Here is a 12,312-nt window from a genome sequence, read left to right as displayed (position 1 = left end):
TCAATAACCTACATCCATTTGCGCGGAATTTTTTCTATATCAGATCACCTTTTTTATTTTACAAAAAAATTGATGTATATATTGTGTGTTTTTTTTTTCTTTTAAATTAATTAAAGTGTATTTTTTCCAATTGAAAAACCACTGCGCAATAACAGTGTGTCATTAACCACTTGCCGACTGCGCACAGTATATTTACTGCGGCAGTCAGCCCCGGCCAGGCAGAGTGACGTAGGTCTACGTCGCTACTTCCGCCGGTCCTGTGCGCGCTCCCGCGCGTCCCTGCCGACACCGATGGCTCGATTGGGTTCAGAACCGATCAGTCATCAGGTCCAGGCCAATGATTTTTGGCCTGGACCTGTAGATCGGTCCTGCCCAATCAGATCCTGTTCTGAGCCTGTGAAATGTAAACACAGACTCAGAAAAGACGTACTCTCCTCTCCCATGATCCTTTTTGGATTCATCTCGAGAGGAGAGCACTTCTAACTGTAAGTACAGCACCAAACACAGTCACACACAGCTAGATAGGCACATTTACCCCCCCGATCACCCCCCCCGATTAACCCCTACAGCCCCTGACACAACACACACTATATACAGCATATAGCATTTTCCTATATACCTGTATAAGTGTGATTTGTGGTCAGGTGTAGCGCTTGTGCCCCCCCCTTTTCCACTTGAATTACCCGCCACCCCCCCTAATAAAGATTTAACCCCCTGACCCCCCCCTGATCACCGCCAGTTAACCCCTACACCCTCTGTCACATCAGCACTAATACAAACGTAATATACAGTGTTTTTGTATTAGTGTGATTGTGATCAGAATTAGCGCAGGCGACTAAGTTTCTGTCCCAAGAAGGTTTAGGGTCCCCGCCACCCAATAAAGATTTAACCCCCTGACCCCCCCCCCCTGATCACCCCTACACCCCCTGCCACAACACTCACCGTATACAGTATATAGCATTTTCCTATATACCCATATAAGTGTGATTTGTGGTCAGGTGTAGCGCTTGCGACCCCCCCTTTTCCACTTGAATTACCCGCCACCCCCCTCCTAATAAAGATTTAACCCCCTGATCCCCCCTGATCCCCCCCTGATCACCTCCAGTTAACCCCTACCCCGCTGTCACATCAGCACTAATACAAACGTAATATACAGTGTTTTTGTATTTTTGTATTCGTGTGATTGTGATCAGAATTAGCGCAGGCGACTACGTTTCTGTCTAAAGAAGGTTTAGGGTCCCCGCCACCCACCCAATAAAGATTTAACCCCTGACCCCCCCCCTGATCACCCCTACACCCCCTGCCACAACACACACTGTATACAGTATTTAGCATTTTCTATATACCCGTATAAGTGTGACTTGTGACCAGGTTTAGCGATTGCCACCGTTCCTTTTATCCTTAGGATACCCGCCAGCCCCTTCCAATAAAGATTTAACCCCCTGATCCCCCCCTGATCACATCCAGTTAACCCCTACCCCCCTGTCACATTGCACACTAATACACACATAATATACTGTTTTTACTGTATTTTGTATTAGTGTGATTGTGACTTGAGGTTGCGCTAGCGAGTTAGTTTCTATCCCAAAGGAGGTTTAGGGTCCCCGCCACCCCCCCCCAGATCCCCGGCGCATAGTTAGAAATAACCCCTTGATTACCACACACGCACGCACATACACTTCCATTACTAGTATAGTGTTTGAACAGATCAATATCTGATCTGATCAGAACTATACTAGCGCCCCCATAGTTTAGGGTTCCCAAAACGCGGTGTTTGCACGATCAGCATTGATTCCGGCCAGCACCTGCGTTTTAACCCTTTCACCCAGGCAAGTGTAGTAATCAACAGATTACTGTCACTTACAAAAAAACACAACACACAAAACCGCTGTGTTAGCAGAGTCAGGCCTGATCCCTGCTAGCATTAGCAGTTTTTTTGGTAGCGCTTGAAATATTCCTTGACATTCAGGTGCTTTTATTACCTGTGAGTCGCACCACTGTACTGGTAAATTTAGTTACCAAAATTACCAAACGTTGGTACAGTGGTGAAGAGGTATATAATATACTGTCCGTGTCATCTGATAGCGATGGGGAAGCTACAGTGACCGAATTAGTGTCAGTATATGAACCTGATGATGGCAGCGGCTCTCTGACAGATAGCTCCGACGACAGATGGGTCCCTGTTAGACCCAGGCGTACCCGACCCCATTCTGGAGTTGTTGAGATGCAGGAATCGCAGGGTGCTCGTATGGAGCAGAATGTGGTTACTAGTGCCGCTCATTTTTCTGGCGACCTGGCAAGCGCCAGCGGCCTAGTACACCCTGGACCTAGTACAACCAGCACTGCAGTAAGACCTGGTGACGTGGCGAGTCCCCTAAGTGCAGTTGAAGCTGGTGCGGTGGCTAGCAGAAGTAGTGGCCCGCAGCCACCGCGTATTCGTAGACAGGCCCGTAGAGCCCATAGTGCCCTCCCTGATGCGCTGGCATATCCCGATTGGCAACCCACTGATTCTACAGCGCCAGTACTTCCCCCATTCACTGCCCAACCTGGAATCCACGTGGAGACAGCTGGTTTTACGCCCCTGAACTTTTATGAGCTGTTCTTCACGGAAGATCTTTACAGATCTATTGTGGATCAATCAAATTTATATGCACAACAGTTCATCGCCGCCAACCCAAATTCGCACCTTGCCAGACAATTCGGCTGGAAACCTATAACCGTTTCCGAATTTAAAATCTTTCTGGGCCTTTCCCTCCACATGGGCATAACTAAACAGAGTGAATTGCGGCTATATTGGTCCACTAGCCCAGTTCACCTTATGTGCATGTACTCTGCCTCCATGTCCAGGGGGAGATACGAGCAAATTCTGCGATTTATGCATTTCAGCGACAATGAAATCTGTCGTCCTCGGGGAGACCCTGAATACGATCGGCTCCACAAAATTCGGCCCCTCATAGACCACTTCAATCAGCGGTTTGCAGCCTTGTTTACCCCCGAACAAGTTGTCTGCGTTGACGAGTCCCTGATTAAATTTACTGGCCGCCTTGCTATGAAACAGTACCTCCCCAGCAAGCATGCCAAGTACGGGGTCAAACTGTATAAATTGTGTGACAGGGCCACAGGCTATACAGTTAGTTTCCGGGTCTATGAGGGAAAAGATAGCTGTGTGGAGCCCCCGAACTGCCCAGACTACATAGGGAGCAGCGGCAAGATTGTTTGGGACTTGGTGTCACCCTTATCCGGAAAGGGGTACCATTTGTACGTGGACAACATTTACACAAGCGTGCCATTATTTAGTCACCTTCTCGATTTACAAATTGGCGCATGTGGCACCGTGCGACCTAATCGCCGGGGCTTCCCCCAACGGCTTGTAAATTCCCATCTTAGTCGGGGGGCGAGAGCCTGCTTGAAAACGGACAAATTGCTTGCGGTGAAGTGGAAGGATACACGGGATGTTTATGTTCTGTCCTCCCTTCACGCAGACACGACGATCCAAATCACTACGGCAACTGGCGTTATGGAGAAACCCCTCTGTGTCCACGAATATAACCTTAATATGGGAGGGGTGGACCTTAACGACCAGCTTTTGGCGCCGTATTTAGTTGCCCGTAAAGCCAGATGCTGGTACAAAAAAGTGTCTGTTTACCTTTACCAATTGGCTATGCTGAACGCCTTTGTCCTATACAGGGCGTCAGGACGAACTGGATCCTTCCGGGAATTCCAGGAAGAGATCATCCTTGCCTACCTGTACCCAGGAGGCATGCCTGCCCAACTTCCCCTTCCAGATGCAGTGAGCCGGCTGCATGAGAGACATTTTTCTTATGTCCTCCCGAGTACCCCTACCCAAAGATACCCCCAAAAAAGATGTTGTGTCTGTAGCAGGCGCGGATTTAGGCGTGACACCCGTTATTATTGTCCCAGATGTCCTGACCAACCTGGTCTCTGCATCGGGGAATGTTTTGAGCGCTACCATACACTAGTGGAGTATTAGTGTAGGGTACAGCACGACACAGTGTAGGGCACACAAACACAGGGTCTCGAAGGATGTTGGATGTCCATCGACATTTTGAGAGACCCAAGCTGGAAGATCGCAGTCCCAAATCAAGACATCAAGAAACAGAAAGAAAAATAAAAGGATCCAAAAACTGTTGTTGTGTCAGTCATTTTTTATGTTCTTCTACTCTTCCTACTGTACTTTTAATGTCCTTTGTTTGTTTTTTCATTCTTTTGTGACCTGTTTCTCTTGCAGGTACTCGTCGGCTACCATGACATTGATTTTATATATTCTAACACAAACAGTGTTTGCGCTCAGCATATATGGATATCTTTGCTGATAGCAGCTGTGGTGATTTTCTGATTTCAGCACTGCAGTTAAAATCCTATTTTGGTATACGTGGATAGTGTCGTGTATACCCATCATTAAATTCAGTGGGTGGTTGTTTGGGCGGTTAATGATGAGTAATACTACGCATTATTCCTGTGCTGATTTCTGATAGGTTCTCTTTTTTTCCGTTCAGCCCACAGGCTGCATGAAAAAAAAAAAACCTATATGCCAAACAAGGACCAGCAATGTACTGGTACGTTGCTGGACTTTGAGTGGTTATACCAGGATGATGCCTGCAGATTTAGGCATCATCTTGGTATTGTTTTTTAGAGCCAGCGGTCGGCTTACATGTAAAAGCAATCCTAGCAGGTAATTGGCCGCTAGACTGCTTTTACATGCAGTGGGAGGGGCCTCCCCCCCCCCCACCGCCGCCTTCCGCAGCCTTCCGTGGTTTTTCTCGGGCTCTCCTGTCCCACCGGTTAACCCGAGAGTGCAGCCGGTGGTTCAATTATCTAACCATAGAGCTAATTGGAGATGAGAATGGCTCCAATCATCTCTATGGCCTAAGATACCGGAAGCTACGAGCATTTCATGACTTCTGTTTCGCCAGAAATAAACAGGGCCATTGGGAAATTGGGAAAGTATTTTATCACACCAATTTTGGTGTGGTCAGATGCGTTAAGGTCAGAGGAGAGATCTACAGTCTAAAAGACCCCAATTTTTTTAAAAAAAGAGTACCTGTCACTACAGATTGCTATCATAGGGGATATTTAAATTCACTGTGATAACAATAAAAATGATTAAAATTAAAAAAATTAAAGGAAAGGTGTCAAAATAACATAAAAAAGCAAAATAAAAAAAATAAAAAAATCGAGCCCCCCCCTTTCCCCCCGTGCTTGCGCGCAATGGCGCACGCAAGCGTTGGTCTAGTGTCATATGTAAACCGTAATTGCAGCATGCATGTGAGGTATCGCCGCGATCGCCAGATCGAGTGCAGTAATTCTTGCAGTAGACCTCCTCTGTAAGTCTAAAGTGGTAACCTGTAGAGACTTTTAAAGGTTTTTAAAAATGTACGTACGTTGTTGCCGCTGCAGGCGTGCGCAATTTTTAAAGCATGTCATGTTTGGTATCTATGTACTCGGCATAAGATCATATTTTAAATTTTACCAAACAAATTGGAATTATATAGTGTATTTGTGCAATAAATTAAAAAAAAATGTATTTTTTTCCCAAAAATTGCGTTTGGAAAATCTGTGCGCAAATACCGTGTGACAAAAAAAATTTGCAACATCCACCATTTTATTCTATAGGGCCTCTGCTTTAAAGAAATATATAATGTTTGGGGGTTCAAAGTAATTTTCTAGTAAAAAAAAAATATTTTTTCCATGTAAACAAAAAGGCACAGAAAAGGCTTGGTTTTCAAGTGGTTAGAAGAGTGGGTGATGTGTGGATAAGATTGAGCATAAAATGCCGGGACAGTTCAAACACCCCCCAAATGACCCCTTTTTGGAAAGTAGACACCCAAAGCTATTTTCTGAGAGGCATGGTGAGTCCATGGAGTATTTTATATTTTGCCACAAGTTTCGGGAAAATTATTATTTTTTTTTTTACAGAAAGTTGTCACTAAATGATATATTGCTCACGCATGCCATGGGAATATGTGAAATGACACCCCAAAATACATTCTTTTGCTTCTCCTGAGTACAGGGATACCACATGTGTGAGACTTTTTGGGAGCCTAGCTGTGTACGCGACCCCGAAAACCAGTCCACATCTTCAGGTTTTCTAATGGCGTAAATTGCTGATTTTACCCCTGACTACCTGTCACAGTTTCAGAGGCCCTGAAATTTCAAGATAGCACAAAACCCCCCCAAATGACCCCATTTTGCAAAGTAGACACTCCAAGCTATTGGCTGAGAAGCATGGTGAGTCCATGGAATAGTTTATATTTTGCCACAAGTTTCGGGAATTTTTTTTTTTTTTTACACAAAGTTGTCAATAAATGATATAATGCTCACACATGCCATGGGTATATGTGAAATGACACCCCAAAATACATTATGCTGCTTCTCCTGAGTACAAGGATACCCCATGTGTGAGACTTTTTGCCAGTCTAGCCGCGTACAGGACCCGGAAAACCAATCCGCACCTTTTGGCTTTCTAAGGGCGTAAATTGTTGATCTCACTCCTTACTACCTATCACACTTTTGAAGTCCATAAAAAGCCAAGATGGCACAAAACTGTTAGCATACAAGGTTTGTATTTAATCAGCAACAAATACTATATGTCATTGTTGTGTGCCTATTACATTGTATGACCACTGGATGGCAGTGTTACATTTGTGAGTTCATGTTTTGTCTATGCCTCAAAGAGTAATAAAGAAGAGTTCCTGCTCAGAACAGGAAGCAGTGTTCAGTGAAACAACAGACTGTCTGCCTGTGCATTGTTTTAGCCCCAAAAGGTTATATCTAACAGGTTATGGGCCCAGGACATGTTACAGAAGCCCAGGATATAATACAGATTACCCCTGGATATAGCCAGATACATTGAGCTAAAGCAAGTGAGTACAGGAGACAGCAACAGAAAGACAAACAGCAGAAATGGCTGCTGCCATCCCCTCAGCAAAGTTCTCCATTGCAAATCTGACAAATCAGAACTACCAATCTTGGAAATTCAAGATGAAAATGCTGATGATCAAATCATACATATATGTAACTGTCAGACTGCTAAAGACATGTGGGAAGAGTTATAGAAAGCACATGAAAGAGTTAATCTCAGCAATAAACTGTATTTAATCAGAAAGCTCTATCAGACTAAGCTACAGAAAGACCAGGACATGCAGGACTATATAAGACAGACCTTAGAGATGGTGGAGAGACTGAGAGGGATTGGAGAAGAAATAAAAGATTTCCATGTTGCAGCACTGTTATTAAGTGGACTTCCTGAAAGTTATGAGACACTTGTCACAGCACTAGATGCACGTCCAGATGATGATCTGACACTGGAATATGTTAAAGGCAAGCTTGTGGATGAATACAAGCGCAAAACTGAAAGCATGAGTAATGTGAGTGTGTGTTCAGAGACAGCTTTAAAGACAAAATTCAAAAATAAACACAGTAACGTGCAGCTAGAAAAGCGGGAATGCTTTGTGTGCAAGAAACCAGGACACCTAAAAGCAGATTGTAGAATCTGGAAAGCTAGAATGCAAAAACAAAGTGCATTGCAACAAGCTAAGAATGTCATAGAAACAAAGGAGTATGCATTCGGATCCAAAAATGGTGTCACCTCTGTGCAAGCATGGTGTGTGGACTCAGGTGCTACAAGTCACATGACAAATGACCGAAGTTTCTTCACTCAGCTTGATGAAAGCAAAACAGAAGGGATAACTACAGCTAATGGACAATTTATGAAATCAGTGGGAATAGGAGATGGCTTTCTATACTGTCCTATCTCTCCAGATATCACTAAAAAGATCCATATGAGGAATGTTCTGTATGTGCCAGATCTTGAAAGCAACCTTTTGTCAGTAAAGAAACTCACTAACCAAGGCAATGTAGTCACATTTCAGGGTGACAGTTGTATCATAACAAAAGGGGATTGCTTGCTTGCAAAGGCTAACATCATAGATGAACTCTATCAGCTGAACTGCAGTGAAATGGTTAAAATAGCCAAAGAGGATAAACATTCAAACTGCATCCACACTTGGCACAGACGATTGGGGCACAGAAATTCTGATACAATAAAGAAAATAGTTGAGAATAACTATGCAAGTGGTATTAAGATTAATCCATGTGATCACATAATGATTTGTACCAGCTGTATTAAAGGAAAAATGGCAAGGACACCTTTTCCCAAGCAGACAACAGCAAATCCCAAAAACCTCTAGACTTAATACATTCAGATCTTTGTGGTCCAATGAAAACTCTGACTCCAGGAAAGAAAAAGTACTTCCTGACCTTCATTGATGATTACTCCAGGTATACCACAGTATTTCTACTTCACAATAAAGATGAAGTGCCAGAGAAATTAGAAGAGTATCTCGCTCAAGTAAATAATATTTTTGGCGGAATGCCCAGAGTACTACGAACAGATAATGGCTCAGAATATACAAGTGGTAAAACACAAGCCATTCTCAGGAAGCATGGAATTATGTTCCAGACAACAGTTCCATATAACCCAGAGCAAAATGGAGTTGCAGAGAGAATGAACCGCACACTATGTGAAAGTGGGAGGAGCATGCTATTTGATGCTGATATGCCAACTACATACTGGGGAGAAGCTATCACAACTGCATGTTATCTTCAAAATCGTTTGCCCGGGAAAAGCAACAACAAAAACTCCATATGAACTGTGGAACAAAAGGAAACCAGATTTAAGACACATCAGAATTTTTGGAAGTAAAGCCTATGTACACATTCCAAAAGAAAAACGTACAAAATGGGATGCATGTGCAAAAGAAGGTGTGCTTGTGGGGTACAGTGAATCTCAAAAAGGATACAGGATTTTACATCAAGACACGAACAAAGTAACAGTCAGCAGAAGTGTGATTATTGATGAAAGTTCTGTGTGCTCAAAGTTTGAACAACAGACTCAAACTTTTCAAACTGAGAAAGAATCAACATCAGTCACTCAAGAAAATAAGGAAAGTGATACAGAAATAGAAATAACTGCAGAAGAATCAAAACCTGAAACTGAACCAGAAATACCTTCAGTCAGAAAATCAACCAGAATCAATAAAGGTGTTCCAGCTGAACGTTCATCTTACATAGCTCGCAGAGCTGTTCAAACTGAACCAGGTTCATGGAAAGAGATGCAGAAACTGCCAATGCATGAGAAACAAGTATGGTATAAAGCCGCTGATGAAGAAATGACATCACTCAAAGATCTCCAGACATGGACACTTTCAGAGCTACCTCAAGGTAAACATGCCATAGGATGTAAATGGGTTTTTAAAACCAAATGTAACTCTGAAGGGAAAGTCTGTCGGTACAAGGCAAGGCTGGTTGCTAAAGGTTACTCACAGAAGTTCGGTGAGGACTATGATGCTACTTTTACTCCAGTTGCTAAACAAAGTACTTTCAGAACACTAATGACAGTGGCTGCCATGCGTACAATGATTGTGAAACATCACGATATTAAGACAGCTTTTCTTAATGGTGATATTGAAGAAGAAATTTACATGTCACAGCCAGAAGGATATTTAAAAAAGGGACAAGAGCATCTTGTCTGCCAGTTGAATAAATCTCTTTATGGCCTTAAACAATCAGCTCGAGCATGGAACCTGAAGATTAATCAAGTTCTACTAAATGAAGGATTTACAAGAAGCAAAGCTGATCCGTGCCTATATGCTAAACAAGTAGACACTGAGTGGATGTATCTGCTAATTTATGTAGATGACCTGATCATTGCTCACAAAAACGACAATGAAATTGCAAAGTTAACAGGAGTACTCAACAAGCACTTTGAAACTAAAGACCTAGGTGAAGTGACATATTATCTTGGAATTGACATCCAGCGTGAGAAAGATGGAAGTTTCCTGTTGAATCAGAGTGCAAAAATTGAATCTATTCTTCAGCAATTCAACATGACAGAGGCGAAAGGAGCAAGCACACCTATGGATACAGTCTATCCAAAGTTAGAAGGAGAAGATGATCTTCTCACATCCAATGAACAATACAGACAAGCAGTGGGGGCACTTCTCTACATTGCAACCACTACACGTCCAGACATTGCAGCCAGCATGTCTCTTCTTTGCAGGCGAGTTGATAAACCACGTCAAAGAGACTGGAATGCGATCAAAAGAGTTATGAGATATCTGAAACAGACAAAAGACTTAAATTTGAAACTATCAGCAAGTGGTGGTTTAAACCTCATGGGATATGTGGACTCCGATTGGGCAGGTGATCACAGCACACGCAAATCCACAAGTGGTTACTTATTAAAATTAGGAGACAGTCCTATATCATGGTCCAGCAAGAAACAGATGTCAGTGGCATTGTCCTCTACAGAAGCTGAATACATATCTGCAGCTTATGCCAGTCAAGAAGTTGTGTGGTTACAGCAATTACTCAAGGATCTTGGAGAAGCAACATCAGAACCTACCGTCTTATTTGAGGACAATCAGGCTTGCATTAAGCTTGCAACAAGTGAGAAAATTAATGGAAGAACCAAGCACATCGATGTCAGACATCATTACATTCATGACTTAGTTGATCAGAAAGTGATTGTACTTGTGTATTGTGAGTCGGAAAAAATGATTGCTGATGCTTTGACAAAGCCACTAGCTAGAACCAGATTTGTGGATCTTAGATCAGAAATGGGATTGACATAGATAGTAGTTGTTGAGTGGGGGTGTTAGCATACAAGGTTTGTATTTAATCAGCAACAAATACTATATGTCATTGTTGTGTGCCTATTACATTGTATGACCACTGGATGGCAGTGTTACATTTGTGAGTTCATGTTTTGTCTATGCCTCAAAGAGTAATAAAGAAGAGTTCCTGCTCAGAACAGGAAGCAGTGTTCAGTGAAACAACAGACTGTCTGCCTGTGCATTGTTTTAGCCCCAAAAGGTTATATCTAACAACCCCCCCCCCCCCCAAATGACCCCATTTTGCAAAGTAGACACTCCAATCTATTTGCTGAGAGGCATGGCGAGTATTTTGCAGCTCTCATTTTTTTGGGAAAATGAAGAAAAAACAGGAAAATGCATTTTTTTTCCTCTTTTTTCAATTTCCAAAACTTTGTGACAAAAAGTGAGATCTGCAAAACACTCAACATGCCCCTCTGCAAATAGCTTGGGTGTCTACTTTCCGAAAAGGGGTCATTTGGGGGGGTTGTGCTGTCTTGGCATTTCATGGCCTCCAAAACTGTGATAGGTAGTCAGGAGTGAAATCAACAATTTAGGCCCTTGGAAAGCCTGAAAGTGGGGGTTGGTTTTCGGGGTCCTGTACTCGGCTAGACTGCAAAAAAGTCTCACACATGGGGTATCCTTGTACTCAGGAGAAGCAGCAGAATGTATTTTGGGGTGTCATTTCACATATACCCATGGCATGTGTGAGCAATATATCATTTACTGACAACTTTGTGTAAAAAAATATATATATATTTCCCTGAACTTGTGGCAAAATATAAAATATTCCATGGTTTCACCATGCCTCTCAGCAAATAGCTTGGGGTATCTACTTTCCAAAATGGGGTCATTTGGGGGGGTTTTGTGCTATCTTAGAATTTTAGGGCCTCCGAAACTGTGACAGGTAGTGCAGAGGTGACATGAACAATTTACGCCATTAGAAAACCTGAGAGTGTTGATTGGCTTTTGCGGTCCTGTACACAGCTAGGCTCCCAAAAAGTCTCACACATGGGGTATCCCCATACTCAGGAGAAGCGGCAGAATGTATTTTGGGGTGTCATTCCACATATACCCATGTCATGTGTGAGAAATTTATCTTTTAGTGACAATGTTGTGTAAAAAAAAAAAAAAAAAATTGTAATTTTCCCAAAACTTGTGGCAAAATATAAAATATTCCATGGACTCACCATGCCTCTCAGCAAACAGCTTGGGGTGTCTACTTTCCAAAATGGGGTAATTTGAAGGGGGTTTTGTGGTATCTTGACATTTCAGGGCCTCCTAAACCTTTATAGGTAGTTTGAAAATGCAATGAAAAATGTACGCCCTTTGAAATTCTGATGGTGGTGATTTGTTTTCGGGCTCCCGTACACAGCTAGGCTCCCAAAAAGTCTCACATATGTGGTATCCCTGTACTCAGGAGAAGCAGCAGAATATATTTTGGGGTGTAATTACACATATACCCATGGCATGTGTGAGCAATATATCATTTCAATGACAACTTTGTGTAAAAAAAAAAAATTTTTAGTCGTTTTTCAAACACCTGTGACAAAAAAATGAAATATTCAATGAGCTCAACATGCCTCTCAGAACATTCCTTAGGATGTCTACTTTCCAAAAAGTTGTAGTTTGGGGGGGT

The 12,312-nt window shown here is 42.7% G+C and overlaps 1 pseudogene across 1 annotated transcript; it reads left to right on the top strand.

Moving 5' to 3' along the window:
- The first annotated feature begins 9,908 nt into the window (after positions 1-9,908).
- LOC309553730 lies at positions 9,909-10,533 on the top strand (annotated as a pseudogene). The gene has a single exon. The product of its transcript is annotated as an uncharacterized misc_RNA (transcript).
- Positions 10,534-12,312: the final 1,779 nt, after the last annotated feature.

Source organism: Pelophylax lessonae (assembly GCF_965119305.1).
Source record: "Pelophylax lessonae genome assembly, chromosome: 4".
In the NCBI taxonomy this organism is placed as follows: domain Eukaryota; kingdom Metazoa; phylum Chordata; class Amphibia; order Anura; family Ranidae; genus Pelophylax; species Pelophylax lessonae.
Note: the sequence above shows the minus strand (reverse complement) of the source record. Positions and strands in the feature narration are given on the sequence as shown.